Genomic DNA, 17,466 nt, shown 5'->3' on the forward strand with positions numbered 1-17,466 from the left:
ATCTCGAGACGTACCACTATGTATCTCGAACAGGGCATACCCCAAGTCGCACATGAAGCTCCAACATGAGACCAACGTAACAAAACAGCGAAATTTAACATAAGCAAGCAAGCTCTTTTTGGAGGCACTAGAGCGTCTCCTGGTCACAGGGGTTGTCCGTCTTCGAGACAAACGAATTGGAACAAACTTGTACGATCGTCGGTGGAGGGAAAGGAGCGCAATCTCGTTAAGAACCTTTTCACTTCAAAGAAGTCCTTTATTCTCCTGCCTCTGAGTACAATGCAACCTCAAAGCTAGAGGGCTCCATAAAAGGGGTTCTGTCTATCTGTCTATCGATCTGTCTACCTATCTATTTTATGTCTGTGGTGTTACCGTGCTCCACTTGCTTGTCACGGTTACATCACAAGGGAAAAGAAGGCCGTCATCTGCAAGGTTGTACCTATCATCAGATTACAATCTCGTCGGAGAAATCCCTCCAAAGGATTCCATCCGTTCCCTCCTCCTGCGCTTCCTGACACCTGCAGGAACTCTTGGAATAAGGGCTCTCGGGTTATGATAATGATAATAGTAATGATGATAGTAGTAATGATAATGAAAATAAGTGGTGATATATCAGATCAGCTCAGGGTGAGAAAAAGGGGAAAAGAGATAAATTGCGACGGAAGCCGTCACGTTGGCAGTGGCGAACCCTACGGCACATGAAGTTCCGCAACCTCACGATGGAACCTTGACCCGTGCCGGGGTGTCACCTGGGGTGTTTCATACGGATCGGCCCCATGGCCGAGTACGAGCTTGACCTCACAAATCCAAATGGGAGGAGAGCCGTGGGGGGGGGGGGGGGGGGGTGATAGCCGGGGCGTGTTCGTCGCCGGGTGGGGGGAGGTGATTTCGGCCGCCCTTCAACACAAAGGCGTTGCAGAATCGCTTGCCTAAATTCAAGAACAATGTGCGGACCAGGACGTGCCAGCTTGGTGGCCCAGGAGATAAAGAAGATACACTCTGGAAGTGGCAGGAGTAAGTGAGGTGAGGTTGGCTGGGAAGCGGGAGGAGCGAAGATAGAGGAAGAGTGCTTTGTGCATTGTGGCAGGGGGAGGGACAACCCCTGGTGTAGCGATGGCTCTGAATAGAGTCTTACGGATGTACTTGCCCTCCAGCCTCTGGCTTGAAAGGCAAATAGACCAAACGTCGGTACGGAGCGATTATGTTCACCTTCAGGAAGGAGACACCGCCGCTGCAAAGCACAACTCGGTGGCAAAGGTTAAGAGCTGGACGAGATAGGATGAAAACACACGACACATTAGTGCTTATGGTGGGCTAGGAAGCAAGAATAGGGAGGGAGAAGAACTGGCATGGAACTGTGGGTAGATGTGGGCATAAATTGAAACCCAAAACAACATGGGTCTCATTATATATAGTAACCAAATCCTTGATAGATTACGCATTAGTTGAGTAAAACTAGAAGACATCTATAGATTACGCATTAGTTGAGTAAAACTAGAAGACATCTATACTTGATGCTAATGATATGGATGGTGCCGGGGACTTACAAACCACACAGACTATTTTGTATCGAGGATAAGAGCTTTAAGCTGATGGTAAAGAAAACGGAGCATCAAAAAGTTTGACACGAAAAAGCCAAGGGTGAACAACCAAAAGATAAGGGGGGGACAGTATCAAGCGAGAAATGAAGGAAGTTTGAGATATTGATGATATTAGAAGATAGTAAGGCGGCAGAGGAGTTGTCGGGTATATGTAAGCTCAGGCAAAAGGGAAGCTGCGCAAGATGCTATTCGCTCAGAGAAGAAACAAACCGCGGTTCATTTCAGAAGCAAGGAAACTGAGCGAAGAAAAGCGACTGCCATGAGGAAAAACGTGGACTGAAGAAAACACATGACTGAAGCATGAGCTAAGGGCACCACAGAGATGCACCACAACGCGGAGCCTGCCGAGGAAGCTGACGCTGGGTCAGAATGATCCTGGGAAGAAGAGTTGATCAAGGTTGAACAACTGGGAGAGGGAAATGAAAAGGTACGTCTGATGTGGTGAGGTTTATAGAAAATTTGCAAACGAGAACTTTGGAGATAAAGAAGGAACGAGTAACGAGGAAAACGAGAATAAAAGGCGTATTTGTCAAATATTTTTAGAAGTTGTTCAATGTCAGAAGTAATGGAAATAGTTTTTTCCTTTCATTATTTTTTTTTTCATTTTTTTGCAAACTCTTGACTCAAGAACCTTAGGAGCAGAAGCAAGAACTTGGAATGAGGGAAGTGGATTTGGCATTGAAGTCACTAGGGACAAGAGAGAGAGAGAGAGAGAGAGAGAGAGAGAGAGAGAGAGAGAGAGAGAGAGAGAGAGAGAGAGAATGATGGTGCGTGTGCGATAACACCTACGGTAAGAGATGGCGGTATTGTGGCTATGAAGAAGTGAAATTGGCTTCTATTTTGATAGCGAGTAGGAGACGCATGGAACAGGCTAAGCGAGGAGACTGTGAACGGGGAAAGCATTAGAGATAAAAAAGAGACGTCATGAGACGAGAGACACCATGAGTGTAAGATTCCCTAACTATAACAGTGATATGGAATCCCAAATGAGAAATCTCCCCCACGCACGTGCAGCCACCCATATAGACGTATGAGCACAACCTCGTAGGCTCCATACACACCAACACGAAGGTAACGCACTCGGGGCCCATGTTGGTGACCTGTCTGGACTGGGCTGTCGGTGTAAGGGTACTATTAGTGACCTGTGGTTATGGACTTTCATTTTATGTCTGTTCGCCGTTCCCATATTTGCGAGGTTGCGCCAGTAGCAGCGGAAGAAAGGTTTCGTTTGCTCGGATCTAATTTCTAGCTGTCATGTATAATGCACCGAAACCGGAGCCTCCTATCCATGGTTTGCCTTGACGACCTTGGATCAGCTTATTGACAGTAGGTCGAGTTCGCTCTACCACATGCACGCCTCACACCCTCCATAGACGAAATAGACAGCCATGGTGACATTCTGTACATATACCGCAGAACCACCTTCGCCTGGAACCACTTACCCTCCTTTATTCTTATTGGTAAACGCGCCTCACTTGATAGCAACCCTCACTTATTCAAGTAGCTTTCCATGCACACTATACATTCGTAACACCTTCCACAGAGCATTGCTCTAGATGCATAAATGTCACGTACAAATCCTTCTCTTTCTCTAAGTAGTATTTGCACAGATTTTTGAAAGGAAACACGTGATCCACACAGTCTCTACCTTTCCTAAAGCCACACTGTTCCTTTCGAATCTGATACTCTATGCTTGCCGCCACCCCCCCATGCAACTTATCAGATATTCTCAATAAACTTGTGCCTCTGTGTTGTGAGCATTCACTTTTGTTCCCTTTGCCTTTATACAGTGGCACTGTACAGGCATTTTGCCAATCCTCTGGCAACTCACCTCTAGTCATTTGTATGATGAAAATCCAGACTAACCATGCAGTAACTCCCTTAATCACCTTCGTCGAGTAACTGATCTGGAATCCCATCCACTCCAGCCTCTTCGTTACGCCACAAAATCTCGCCACTGGCGGACGGTAGAGATGCCAGTGCTCTAACAAGAGCAGCAGAGTGCTCGTCCTCCGCCGCTTGCTGGATCTGTCAAGCTTTGGTCGTCTTTGATACTTTCTTCCTTAGATATATCTGCGTCGTATATAGCATGGCTACCTCTGTGCACGTCAGCTTTGGCAGATCACCTGGATTCTTGGACAATCCAAAATTCTATTCAACAGACATCTCGAGACGCTTGAGGGCTGAGAAATACGAGGGGGCAGAGTGCTTTGAATGGGTGTCCGTGAGTACACCTGTGCAGGGTGTGTCCTTATGATATATTTTCGCGGCCAAGCACCTGGCCTGGCTGTGTCTCTGCTAGCCGCGCTCGTCGCCGACACAGCCTCGCGCACGAACGGGTTACACCACCGCCCTCCCTGAGTGGTGGATCGCTTGGTCACACCGTCCGACCTCGCCACTTGACCTCGTGTCGCCCGGGTCTTCATCCCCGCACCTGAAACTCTGCCTGACTCCGCTGCGTGACCTTAGATGACCAGATTAATCCGACTGACTTTGCCGCGTGTAACATTAAGCCAGTTTGAAACCCAAAACCCCAGGAGAGGAGGGGTGATTGTGGGTGAGTTGTGACATTAAACGAGGTGGTATCGAGCGAGGCAGCGACTAAGCTGTGTAGCCAATGTGACTTACGAGTTTCAAAAATTCATGATGTTGAGTAAATTGTAACGCTAAAGCGAGGTCATGGTAAACGAGTTTCACCAGATCCATACATTTTTTCATACATTTTAACAGTTGCTCATCTTAGCCAGGTAGCGCAAGGAATAGACGAACAACGTTCACTCTCAAGTTGCCGAATGTAATGCACCGAAGCCAGAGGACATCTTCCGCCACCAAGATCCACAGACCACTGAGTGGTTTCGCCCGATTGCTTCACATGCCCTAGTTCAGGCCTTTGTCAGCACGTCTGTTCCCGTATACCACATCGCTCCAATTTATTTTATCCCATGCACGCTCTCGCCTAACTGAAAGTTCGGTCCATGACACCTTAAAGTCTCTTCCACTCTATCCTTCCATTTTCCTTGCTGGCTTCACATCTGACACGTAGATATTGTTGGTCAGTTTCACTGTGTTTAGTAACTCCATTATGTTCATATCGTTTCACCACACCCTGGTCAGCTCTCACTCATACTCGGCTTACTACCACACCTGAATCAAAATAGATCGTTAGGTCCAAATATCAAGGGTCAAGGTACAGAACTGAATTCCTAGCACTGGATATTGATTGATTGAATGGCGTTACCGTTTGTAAGTCAACGGTTTCATTTAATAGATCGGGAATATACATCATTGAAGCATTTACGTAAGTTGTGGTAATTAACTTATAACACTTAAGTTCCATTCCCATCATTTCAAGTTAGAGTAACCGACACAATTTGTAAGGAACACGCTATAGCCTTTGGAAAGTCGGATGCAAAGTTAGGAATTTGGTTTAGCGTATGACGAATCAGTGTGTGGGAGTTATCATGAGACGCTTCGCTACGTCTTCATTAAGTTGCTCTTAAACGATTGTGTCTTGACTTCTCCGTCTACCTCTGTGGTTGGTAACCAGATGCCTCCCTAGGTGGTTGGTTGGTTGGTTGGGCATGAGACCTATCAACTGTCAGGGTCATTGAGGCCGCCAACGTCAAGCCTATATCCATCAACTGAACAAGTCTTTAACATCTTCCTCAGGTGCTGAGGATAATTCCAGACCACATACACTCCCTGTTTGCATGTGGCCCTTGCCTCTCCTTCAACTGCTGCCATTTGATATGTGCTTCTGTCATCGCACACCCAAACTGTACGATTACAAAGGACTTGTTCCTCACTAATTTATCTACTGTTGTAGTTGGTTTGTGAAGTAAAAGTAATTTCATCTTCAGATTCACATTAGTGAGCTCTTCAGTACTACACGAAGGTCGCCCTGGCCGTCGTTGTTGCACGTCTCAGGGGTGAACTTGGTGATTGCTGAGTCCTTCCTTTCCCACCTTAGGGAGGTATCGCCCATTACAGACGACTTGAAAACATGAGAAAAGATCCTCGCTTCGCTTCTCCTCCTGTTCCAGCCATTAGGAAGTGATGCTACAGGAGGGATGGATATCCAGCCCTCCCGCTTCTATCCATCTTCCTCGCCTTGTAGGACACGTAGGAGAGAGAAGTGGGGAGCACTCTTTCTTCCCTGTCCAAGGATATGATGTACTCCTTAACTCTGTAAGAGTATCAAGGGGGTGATGGAACGTGGCGGTGACTGTAGACAAAGTAGGGATGATGCTGTGCTCCGCAAAGCACTGAGGTGGGACGTCATGCTGCCAGCGAGGGAGGAGACCAGGGCCTGCAGACAGACGACCAGTCCACCTGAATGATCCGGAGGCACCTTCCACGTCTGCGTCCTGTAATGATATCTAATCCGCGGCACGTCTTCAACACAGAAATGGATAAAGATATACAGAACCTCTAATTATATTGATTTTATTTGTTTTATTACTGATATTGTCCTTGTGCGTCTTTTGAACACAGAACTATGCTCCAAGCCTGTATATCTCTTTGTAACACAGAGCTGTGTGCTCCAAGCCTGTATATCTCTTTGTAACACAGAGCTGTGTGCTCCAAGCCTGTATATCTCTTTGTAACACAGAGCTGTGTGCTCCAAGGCTGTATATCTCTTCCTTGTCAACACCTTGGGTTCTCGTGGAGCACACGACGTGCAGCGACACAGACCTCCAGACGGTTCAAATTATCCCTCACAATTCACCCATAATCTTAGCTGTAGAGATGATTACAAGCCTCGCGCGTTCCGCAGTCGAGTTCGGAAGAGAGTAATTACCTCCTTGAAATATGTGGGTGCACGACGGTATGGCTCAGGCGGTGTTGAGGCCTCTTACCACCCTAGTGAGCGCCAGCCTCGCGTCCACTTGATGAAGCTTAGCTCTCTGTCATGCACATTTGATGAAGCTCAGCCCTCTGTTGCACCCACCCAGAGAAGCCCAACCCTCTGAAATGCCAACCTGATGAAGCTCAGACCTTTTTTTACGACCACCTGCTAAAGCTGAGTCGTCTGTTACGCTTACCTGATGAAGCTCAGTCATGTGTCACTCCCATCTGATGAAACTCGACCCTCTGTCATGCCCACCTGATGAAGCCAATGTCTCCACTGCTGCCATTTTTATTTGTTTAACTATCGCTTTCTTTTTGACCTTGTTACTGAGAAACCCATCCCTCTACCGCGCCCACACCAGCTGAGGCCCAGCCTTTACTCCGGCACGACTTCGACCGAGACTCGTCTCTGTACCACGCCCATCCCTGTACAACCCAGCAACTGGGGGAAAACATCCTCAACCACCCCCATTATTCTTAGGGTCTGCCCCTTGCCACGGCCTCGTAATAAGCTCCACCCAACTACCAAATAGCAGAACTAGAAGAGATGATTATAGGGAAAGGCCAAACGCCTTGAATTTGTCAACTATAAAAGAGAATAGGGTGAGGGGTGACCTGATCACCCTTTATGTTATTGAACCAGATAGATGATGTAGGCGGTGACCATGTCATGATGGCCTCCACCACGTTCATCAGTTGAGACCCATTCCTTTACGACGCACCTTCCCTCTGGCGTGGTATTATAGAAGACAGAAGAGTGAGGAGTTACCTGATCACAACCTCTTATGTTTTCAAATCAATATGATGATGTTGACAGTGAACCATTTGTCACGAACCCTTCTCCCTGCGTTCGTCAGTTGAGACCCATCCCTTTACCACACTCCCATACCCTGACGCGGTACCTCACCATCAGAGGTGGCACTTGGAGTTTTTGGAACCCCGGGTAAGAGAGTCAACTTGGGAGCCTTTTTGAGACTTGATTTTGATGATTTATAAGTAAGACATTGTCGAATTCAATTTCACTTTGCCCCACTCATGAAAATCCAAAGAGACTATCTTAATATAACAGTGATAAGAAAAGCAGAAATCAATTCAAATGATAAAGTGAATTTAGATATTTGGGGCACCTGCAGTTTGAAGCCCCTAGCAACTCCTTGGTTTGTCCTACCCTAAGGCCACCACTGTACACCAAGCCCACGACCACCACGTCCTCCTTCTCTGATGTAGTCCTCCACTGTGTCCACGAGCCGAAACCCAGGCCTACCCCAGGGACACTGGCTATAATCCATCCTCTTGTTAAGTCCGCCAGACCCAACACTTCTGCCAGATTGAGAGACGGAGCGATACGTGTGTAAAACTCTCCCCTTGTAACACACACACACACACACACACACACACACACACACACACACACACACACACACACACACACACACGTTTGTGTGTCTGTGTGTGTGTTTATATTCACTAGAACTTATTGGGTATAAGTTACAGAACTAGTCTCATCTTTTTTACGCATACATTCGTACACCGATTCTCCATATTATTATTTTTCTTCCATGTTTACCCCTCAGTTTGCATTCCAAGTCTTATTTCTTTTTAATGTAAACAAGTGTGAAGACAGCTAGGGTAGTACCTTCAGCTTCTTAAGCTACTGGAAGTTGAAGAGTCACTTGGGGTCTTCTCCGACTAATCGTGGGCAATAACACTAACCTTCCTCTTCTCCATTGCACCGATGTCTGCGGTCTGTCTGCCCATCTTTCAACCCATAAGCACTGTACCACCTCTGTGCTAATCCTAATCTCATACTTCTCTCGAAGACCCAGCTGTCTAATGATATTCCAACTATTTTTTTTCGCTTCACTATTTATAATCGAGGTGCGTCGTTTCGGTTTCAAAGTCGTGCCTGCACACTTCATCATGCCTGTTTGCTGCAGACAAGCTTGAACTGTCGTATGGGTCAATATTGGTCTCTGCCCATCTGCCACTATTCTACCTCGTTCTCGCCTTGCTCCTCTCGTAACTACAGACTTTATAACATCGAGTCTCTGGATTTCTGCCCCATCTTGGCCTGGACAGCTTATCCTCGAGCCGAGGTTCTCCTTTGAGGATGTTTCCGCGCATATAAGAAGTGCATGTGGTGGTTAAGTAAGGGTTAGGCTGGAGAGTCTGATATAAGCCCTCACGTTCCCCGTCCATAATGATCTGGAGCAAGTTATCAACCACCTTGCCCATATCCCAGGCCCGTCACGACCGCTCTCCTAGACGCTCTGAGATTCGTTATCACACCAGTACCCTTGGCGCTGTAGTTTCACAATCTTACCTCCCTTGCCTTTACGCGATTACGCTCTTGTAGACGTCCCGTAACTCACCGCGCCGTGAATTACGCTGTCGACATCGTTTAATTGTTTAAAGAATTTTAGAGCATCTCCTCGGACTCTTTGGGTTGATTTAAGGTGCCTCTTCGTCTTCATAAGACAACATCTGAGCCTTGGAGTTGGTTTTTTTCTCTCTTTTTTGTACTCTTTGTCGCTATTCCTTTTTTGCCATTTATTATTTTTGGCTAGAATTAAAAAGTGCCTTCTAAATAAGGTCTGACTAGGGCGCTGTAGATTATCTATATTTTGAAGTATGAAACCTGAAGATATTTCTGCCAACTGTAACTAGGAATTGCTTTAGTGTATTTCATATCTTTACTGACTATGAGTTCGAATTATTTTTCGTCATGCACTTCTATTAATAACCAGACCATCTTTTCGTATTCTTATGCTGTAATTCTTTCATCACCAAAATGCCATTTTTTCCCTCATATGATGAAATCCATTTGCTGTGCCCCGGCACCTATATATATTTGTCTGAACCATTTGGAACCATTGAATAGTGTCTTTCTACTTTAGCTGTATTTCTTGGCATGTCACCAACTAGTGCATCCTTTCTCCGAGTTACTAATAGAGGGAAGAAGAAAAAAAGCTGTCCATGACTGAGCCTATGATGGGCTACAGCGGTAGTGAATATGGCTGGGACGGAATACATGGGGACGGTGCCTGGGAGTTGGGGAATCTGTGGTTTGAAGGAAGGCGGTGCGTCGCCGTGCGAGGTGAGGAATGGCCTATGGTTATATAAGTCCTGGGCCTCACTATCTTACGCATTCTCTCGGAATAATGCGTCTGTGAAAGGGGAAACTTCAGAAGATTGAATTTCAAAAACTCTCAACTGTGTTTATCTACTAATCCAATCCCATATATTACTTACTCTGGAACTTGTCTAATTTCTTTTGTAATTTGATGTCAGTCTCCATTGTGTGTCTCATGGTGTGTATATGTGTGGGAACTTTATTGCTGGTTTATATATTAGTGTGTGTGTTTGTGTATACTTGTCTTTGTATCTGTTCTTTTTATGTGCATGTGTTTGTTTATTTGTGCATACTTGTAATGACCTTTTCATAGCTACTGTACCTATTCATACAGTCCGGGAAAGAGGTTTACTCTCCCAGGGCCACATCTCTGGAGTGTTTTTCACATCATACATGATTTAAACCCTCGCATGCTGTATGGTCTCACAATTTTGTCACCGGGTTTATTCCATGTGTTCTTAACTGTATGCCAAAAAAAGGACGTCTTTACATCTTTACAAATAAGGTTTTTGCTTATTTTTTCATCCTGATCTTTGACTGCTCTTCCTTTGCTTCCTTCATCGAACTGTTCACTGTTGATATTGTCAAAATGGTTACGGATCTAGAAAGCTGTGATCAAGTCTCTCCTTAATCCTTCTTTCCTTCAAGCTGGGTAACTTTGAAGCCTCGAACCTCCTCCTGTGATTCAGTTCTCCAGTGGACTATTTATTAATAAGTTGCAAATAGCTTATTGAAATTATCCTTACCTTTGTCCTTAACTACAGTTCTGCTATTAACCAACAGATACTTTGCTTCCTTAATAGTCCTCCTGATGGTGTTTTGGTGATGGGTTTGGAACAATGTTGGCCCCCAGATCCCTTTGTGTGTGTGTGTGTGTGTGTGTGTGTGTGTGTGTGTGTGTGTGTCATTTTGTGTGTTGAAGAATTTTACTCGTGTTACCCTGTTTCTTAATCTTGTATATATGTATCATTTATTTTCCTCTTGTGTATACTCACACACACACACAATATCTTTCATACTCTTCGCCATTTCCCGCGTTAGCGAGGTAGCGTTAAGAGCAGAGGACTGGGCCTTTAAGGGAATATCCTCATCTGGCCCCCTTCTCTGTTCCTTCTTTGGGAAAAAAGAAAAAAAAAAAAAGAGGGGAGGATTTCCAGCCCCCCGCTACCTTCCCTTTTAGTCGCCTTCTACGACACGCAGGGAATACGTGGGAAGTATTCTTTCTCCCCTATCCCCAGGGATATCATATATATATATATATATATATATATATATATATATATATATATATATATATATATATATATGTACGTAGAGAGAGAGAGAGAGAGAGAGAGAGAGAGAGAGAGAGAGAGAGAGAGAGAGAGAGAGAGAGAGAGAGAGAGAGAGAGAGAACTTTTTCCTCCATGCTTGATCGTCTTTTCTTGCGTTGTGATGTGTGTGTGTGTGTGTGTGTGTGTGTGTGTGTGTGTGTGTGAGTAGCCTAGAATGTATAGACAGTGTGCAAGCAGTGCAGGCAGCCAAGGGATCAGCATCCAGCAACAAACAGCGCCTGACACGTCAACAGAGGAGCTCCCCAGGAACCCTCTCGTCCAAATGATTTCGTAAGGACTGCGAGGTGAGCGGAGATGACCCGGCGTTAGGGCGGACTCCCTTATGTGTGGAGGTGCGTGTGACCTCGCTTGACATTGGGTGAACTCACCTGACTTCGGGAGCCGTACTCATTATGCTTCTCCTTAACACACACACACACACACACACACACACACACACACACCTAGGGATTTCTTCACACCGAACCCTCAACCTTTTTTTTAGATATATTTTAAAGTGAGGTTGTAGATTTGGCTTTAGTCTTCGTGTAAGAAAATCTTGTTTCCCAAATTCATTGATTTAAAGATAAGATGTAAGAATTCCTTAAAGCCATAGATATACCGCAGTAAACTATAAGCTTTTAACAGTGTCATTATTCACCGTCGAAAAAAACGTTCATTATCTATACTCTCCAATACGTAGTAGGAAACCAGAGACATTATCGGCGACCTACAGACATTAGATGTTCTATGCATTGAGCTTCCGTGCACATTTACATAAGGTAATTATAGATCAGAGTGGAGATGTGTTATCGCACTTTGAGCATAAGACACACGACACGAAAGCCAGAACTGGAGAAAGCTTTGTGGGAAGATTAAGAGAGAGAGATAAAGGTCCACATGAATATGGTAATGTGTGGAGGGTGTCGGGCAGGGCAGAGGCGAGAGCTGTGGGCGTCACGACCCGCTGAGGGGGTTCTGGTGCATTGCTTCTGGGTCATAGAGGGATTGCCAGCCACCGGGGAAGACGTCCTCTCACCTGGTGATGTTGGAAATGATGTCGTTTGGCTTGTAGGTGATGTCCTTTCACTTGGTGATGTTGGAAATGATGTCCTTTGGCTTGTAGGTGATGTCCTTTCACTTGGTGATGTTGGAAATGATATCCTTTGGCTTGTAGGTGATGTCCTCTCGCTTGATGTGTTGGGAATGATGTCCTTTGGCTTGTAGGTGATGTCCTTTCACTTGGTGATGTTGGAAATGATGTCACTTGGCTTGTAGGTGATGTTATCTCGCCTTGCGTCGTTGGAAATGATGTTCTTTAGCTTACAGATAGTGTAATTTCACTTGTTGATGTTGGAAATGATGTCCTTTAGCTTGTAGGTGATGTCACCTCACTCGTTGTTCATGGAAATGATGTCCTCTCCCTTGTGAGGGAAGCCATCTCACTCCTTGATGCTGGAAATGATGTTCTCTCGCCTCAAGGTGTTGTCATCTCACCCGGTGATGTTTGAAATGAGATTCGATCGTTTGACGGTGATGTTATTTTGAAAAAAAAGAATGCAACAATCCTCTCCAGCCAGCCGACCCAGACGACCTACCTCACCTCCCGGAGGTTAAGAGTTAGTATTCCTGCATTAGAACAGGAGCGACGGAGAGTGTGTTTGAAAGTCGGGAGCCGAGATTTGAGAGCGTCATGCTCCAAGGGTGTCTGGGTGCAAGAGGTCTTGTCTTCTTCCGCTGGTGTAGAGAGTCTTTGAATAATATTATTAGTATTAATAACAATAATAATGATAATGATGGTAATCGATATATTGTCGTCATTGTTAGTCAGTGGAAATTCTCTGCAGGCTTTGAACCTAGCGTAGTGAAGATAAGGGTAATGAGAAGATTTTGGTGTAGTGAAGAAGAGTTCAGTGAAAACACAAATCGCCACATCTTGGACCCAGCTTAGTGAAGATAAGGGTATTGTGTTGATGGGATGTAGTGGTGTAGGTATGGAGTGAAGGTAAGGGGTACTGAAGATGGTGTGATGAAGGTGATGATGTGCCGGAGATGATGTGATGATTTTTCTTCGTGAACATAAGTATAGTGAAGATCAGCAGGATGTAATAACAATGGTCTTTTTGACCTAATCCCTAATATCATCCAAGATAAGCTCAAGGCCAGCTGCTGTCTTGCCGAATCTAATGATAATAATGATAATAATAATAATAATAATGATAATAATAATAATAATAATAATAATTATAATAATTATAAGTATGATAATAATAATAATTATAAGTATAATAATTATAATGATAAATGATGATAATAATAATAATAATAATAATAATAATAATAATAATAATAATAATAATAACAATTATAATAATTTCTTTTCTTTTCTTTCAAACTATTCGCCATTTCCCGCATTAGCGAGGTAGCGTTAAGAACTTTAATCTTCTCTATAACGGATAGGTCAAAGGTCAGTGGCGTCAAGGGTTTACCGATGGGAATGTACTGATGATGGCCTTAGCAATGAGGTCAAAGGCGGAGTGAAAATTATTATATTAGATACAAGGTGGTTGTGAAAACTGGGGTTGTAGTGGAGGTATATTGAAGATAAGCATCATGAAGAAAATTGTCGTGATCTCAAAATGACCCACTGTGAAGGTGGGGTTGTGAAAAAAATGTATCAAACACAAAATGGTCCAAGCCAGGTTGCAGTGGAATATATATATATATATATATATATATATATATATATATATATATATATATATATATATAGGTATTACCGAACCTCGCCTGTAGGTGCTTATACCGTGAGCGAGTGGTCACGTTGGGCGATGGTGCACCATCAGCAGATGATGAAGCGTATAGTCTCATCAAGGACGTTCTCCCTCCGAGGAAGTTAATTATGAACCTGCTCCTGCAGTTTTGAAGCTGCAGGAGCCTCACTGAGTCGGATCCTGGGTATGTGAGAGGAAAAGAAGCTTGATGAATACATACTTTTATTTATAGCCTCTGGTTAATGCTCCCTAAGAGTTAACAGACTCTGGCACACATGGAAGCCATTCAGTGGTTCGTCGTAGTGTTTTGGTCGTGTTTCATTAACAGTCTAGTGTCAGCTTTTGGACGCTTTTGTGTATTCTACGCCCCAGCCGTTCACACTTGCCGATAGTGTCGACAATAATTACTAGGAAGCGAAACTGGCCTGATAGAAGGAGTTCATTAGCCTTGTTGACGTCGATGGAATCTCACCGTTCACGAAGGAGGTCGGCAACTTTTATTGGCAATTTTTGTTAGTGTTATGAGGCAGGAACGAGGCTCTTCAGTATGGAAGGTTTCTTTAAACTCGCTGACAACTTCGAGGCAGAAAACGTCACAGTCAAGTGTATCGATATCTTCCTCGGGTAAGAGGACGTCGCCTGCGAGCGAAATGGCGCCACCTTACAGTGAGGGAACATAACATTCCCATCCATTGGGACAAAGGTCAAGTGCACTGCAAAACAGGTCAAGGGCGTTTGAACAAAGGTCAAGCGCACTTGGATAAACGTCAAGTCCATGGATACAGATGTCTGGTGTTTTGGTCAATGGTCATGCGCACTGGAATACAGGTGAAGTACATTAGTGCAAAGGTCCAGTGCACTGGTATACAGGTCAAATACAAGAATACAAAGGTCAGGTACATTGGTGCAAAGATCAAATTTGATGGTAAAAAGGTCTGACATACGTATACACAGGGCTAATGGATGAGAGAAGACGTGAGGGGTCCATACGAAAGTTTGTTGTCACGAGAGTTTCAAACCGTCAGTCGACAAGGAAAATTCTGTATAGCCTGTGTGTGTGTGTATGAAACCTTCACTGTATTTGTGTACGTCCGTTGTTCATTTGTCGAAGCAAATACTTATTGTACAGATAAAAGAAAATTTGTGTCGGTAGAGTCTCACTCAGCTTTGGGTGTTAATCGTAGCTGCAGAATTCTGTAACTTTGAAACGGCGAATCTTGATTTTTTGGTCTGTTAAAATTCACTTGCAACATTTCTTTCTTCCTTTTTGCGGTGGCCACGGACCCTTATCTTTCAGAGAGAGAGAGAGAGAGAGAGAGAGAGAGAGAGAGAGAGAGAGAGAGAGAGAGAGAGAGAGATTGTCGTGTTTGTAACATTGTTTCTCCAAGTAATAATTTCTTTTTCTTTGAACACTTCAACCTTCCTTGTCTTTAGTACAGTTTGGAATGCATACCTCCATCGCGAGACCTTGCTCGAGGATTGTGGAAACATTACTATAGCTTCCAGTGTTTGCTCGGCAGACGTTACATCATTTAGTCCTACTCTCTGTTGGTGTCTGGCCTGGTGGATTAATCCAAGAGATCTCTCTTCTTGCATCTCCTGCGTAGCTTATCCACATGTGTTTCATGGTTGTATTGTTACTATCTCCAGGGTGCACTGCTAACATGTGACGGCACTGAAAGAAAGTCTCCCCGTTATTCATTCTTCGGTGTAGTGGTTTTGCGTTGTTGACCATGATTCACGCACGGGCCCGAGCGGGTTCCAGTCTCGGGAGCGGAAGTCTGTCTGCCCACAGCCAACCCAGCTCTACAGCTTCCCCTCGGCACTGCTTTTGCTGGGCTTGGTTTGTGTGTGCACAAGGAGTAAATGCATAGTGCGAAGGCTAGGGCTATTCTTGCGAATGGAGAGCAAAGGGGATTAATAATGCGTTGTTCCACAACCAAATTATGGACTACTCCACTTGTAAACAGAGTCTTATACATAGTCAGTGAAACAATCAGGGACACAGAGAACTCTGTTTTTAGGCGTGATGACGTAGGTACATATGGAGAGCTGTAAGCGGGATGGGTGGGAGAGAGGTTGTGGATGGGACGAACAAAGGGTTGTGGGCGAGCCAATTAGGGTTGTTGGTAAGATGGGGTGGATGAGAGGGTGATTTGAGTCAAGGCGGATGGCCATGGAGGAATGGCTGGCCGTCGCTTATGGTCGAGGTAAGGCAGGGATGAACAAGGTGGTGTGACTGAGGGGAGGAGTAACTGTGGGCGTGGTGATAGAAGATTGTGGGTGGTATGATGGAGAGATGTGGACAGGGGCACGAGACAAGTTGTGGACTGGGTGATAGAGGGTTGGAAGCTGTTTTGGGCACAGTGAAGGAGTGTATGGCGATGTTTTTTTTAGGGCATTACAGCTTTGTTGGCTGGATGAAGGAGGATTGTGGGCGGCGTGATGGAGGGATGTGACATGAAGGAAGGTGATGGAGGATTGTGGATAGCGTGAAGTAGACCAGTAGGCAGGGTCATGATAAATCGGCTGTCGGAGGGCTTCCTGACACGATAGAAACTGATTCATTAATCGTAACCACATGTTCATCCTCCTCCTCAATGAGATAGATCAAGAGGAACCAACGGCAAGTTATTGAGAGTATATCTTCCCTATGGACCCTGTGACGATGCCTCGGTCGATGGAGCAACCCATCTGACGTCCAGGAAGACTAGGGACTGGGCGTCAGTTGAGGGAAAACCCAGCTGAAGCTCAGGAAGATTAATGGCGTTGCAGCAACTGTTGGAAAAACCCGTCCGAGGCTCAAGCACACCGAAGAGGTTGCAGCCGTTGGTGGAAAAACCCCCATCAGAAGCTCAGTGGGGAGAGGGTGTGCTGACAGTGCTAACATCACTGATATTTCCAAAGCACAAAGGTGTTGTGGTAGAATCCTGTGATTGAAGAGAATGAGACTTGTCGAGTGTTCATTGGCATCCTTCTAGGATCGGGGAGAATGTACGTATGTTGTGGCACACCTTGTCATGGTGTTGATTAAGTCTTGTATGTTTTGTGGACTTTCACTTTATGATTTACCAAGTCAGGTTTTCCCAGTGTGTTCGGATATGACATTAAGATCTCACGGGGATTATTATGCTCATCGATATATCTTAGATGGGATCATGCGCTTCTAGAATGTGACAAACTCGACAAAAGAAAAAGAAGATATGTGAATAAGACGAGATACAATGCTGTCGCTGTATACCGTTAGTTTTCTCTTTTATTTATAAATGAATAAAAGAATCGTTCCCTCCAAGATATTCTTTCAGATATCTACCTGCATAAATCTATCTATACATTTGAATGTTTGTATTAGTTCGTCGTGTTGCGTGTACCGGAGGGAAATGACAGAAAACGGCCTCATTTGCTTCCTTCTCCTCTGTAGCTGTCATGTATAATGCAACGAAACCAGAGCATACTATCCACAGTACAAGCCTCACAGACCTTTCCGTAGTTTCCCTTGACTACTTTCATCCTTGGTGCAGACCCGCCTTTACAAGAAACCCCCTCACTCTCCTCCTTTCCTATCACACCCTCGCCTTACTCTTGCGGTAAAAACTTCGCACGGATTCTAGTAGCTTTCCTCCCACACCATACACTCGTAGAATCTTCCAAAAGGCTTAACTGTCAACCCTACCATATGCTTTTTTCAGATTTAGAAATGCCACATACAAATCCCTCTCTTATAGTATCTCTGACACAGTCTCCAAGGCAAATACCTTTCATTCCATTTCTCATTTGCCCTCTTTTTCAGCCCC

Source organism: Panulirus ornatus, chromosome 1 (assembly GCF_036320965.1).
Source record: "Panulirus ornatus isolate Po-2019 chromosome 1, ASM3632096v1, whole genome shotgun sequence".
Taxonomy (NCBI): domain Eukaryota; kingdom Metazoa; phylum Arthropoda; class Malacostraca; order Decapoda; family Palinuridae; genus Panulirus; species Panulirus ornatus.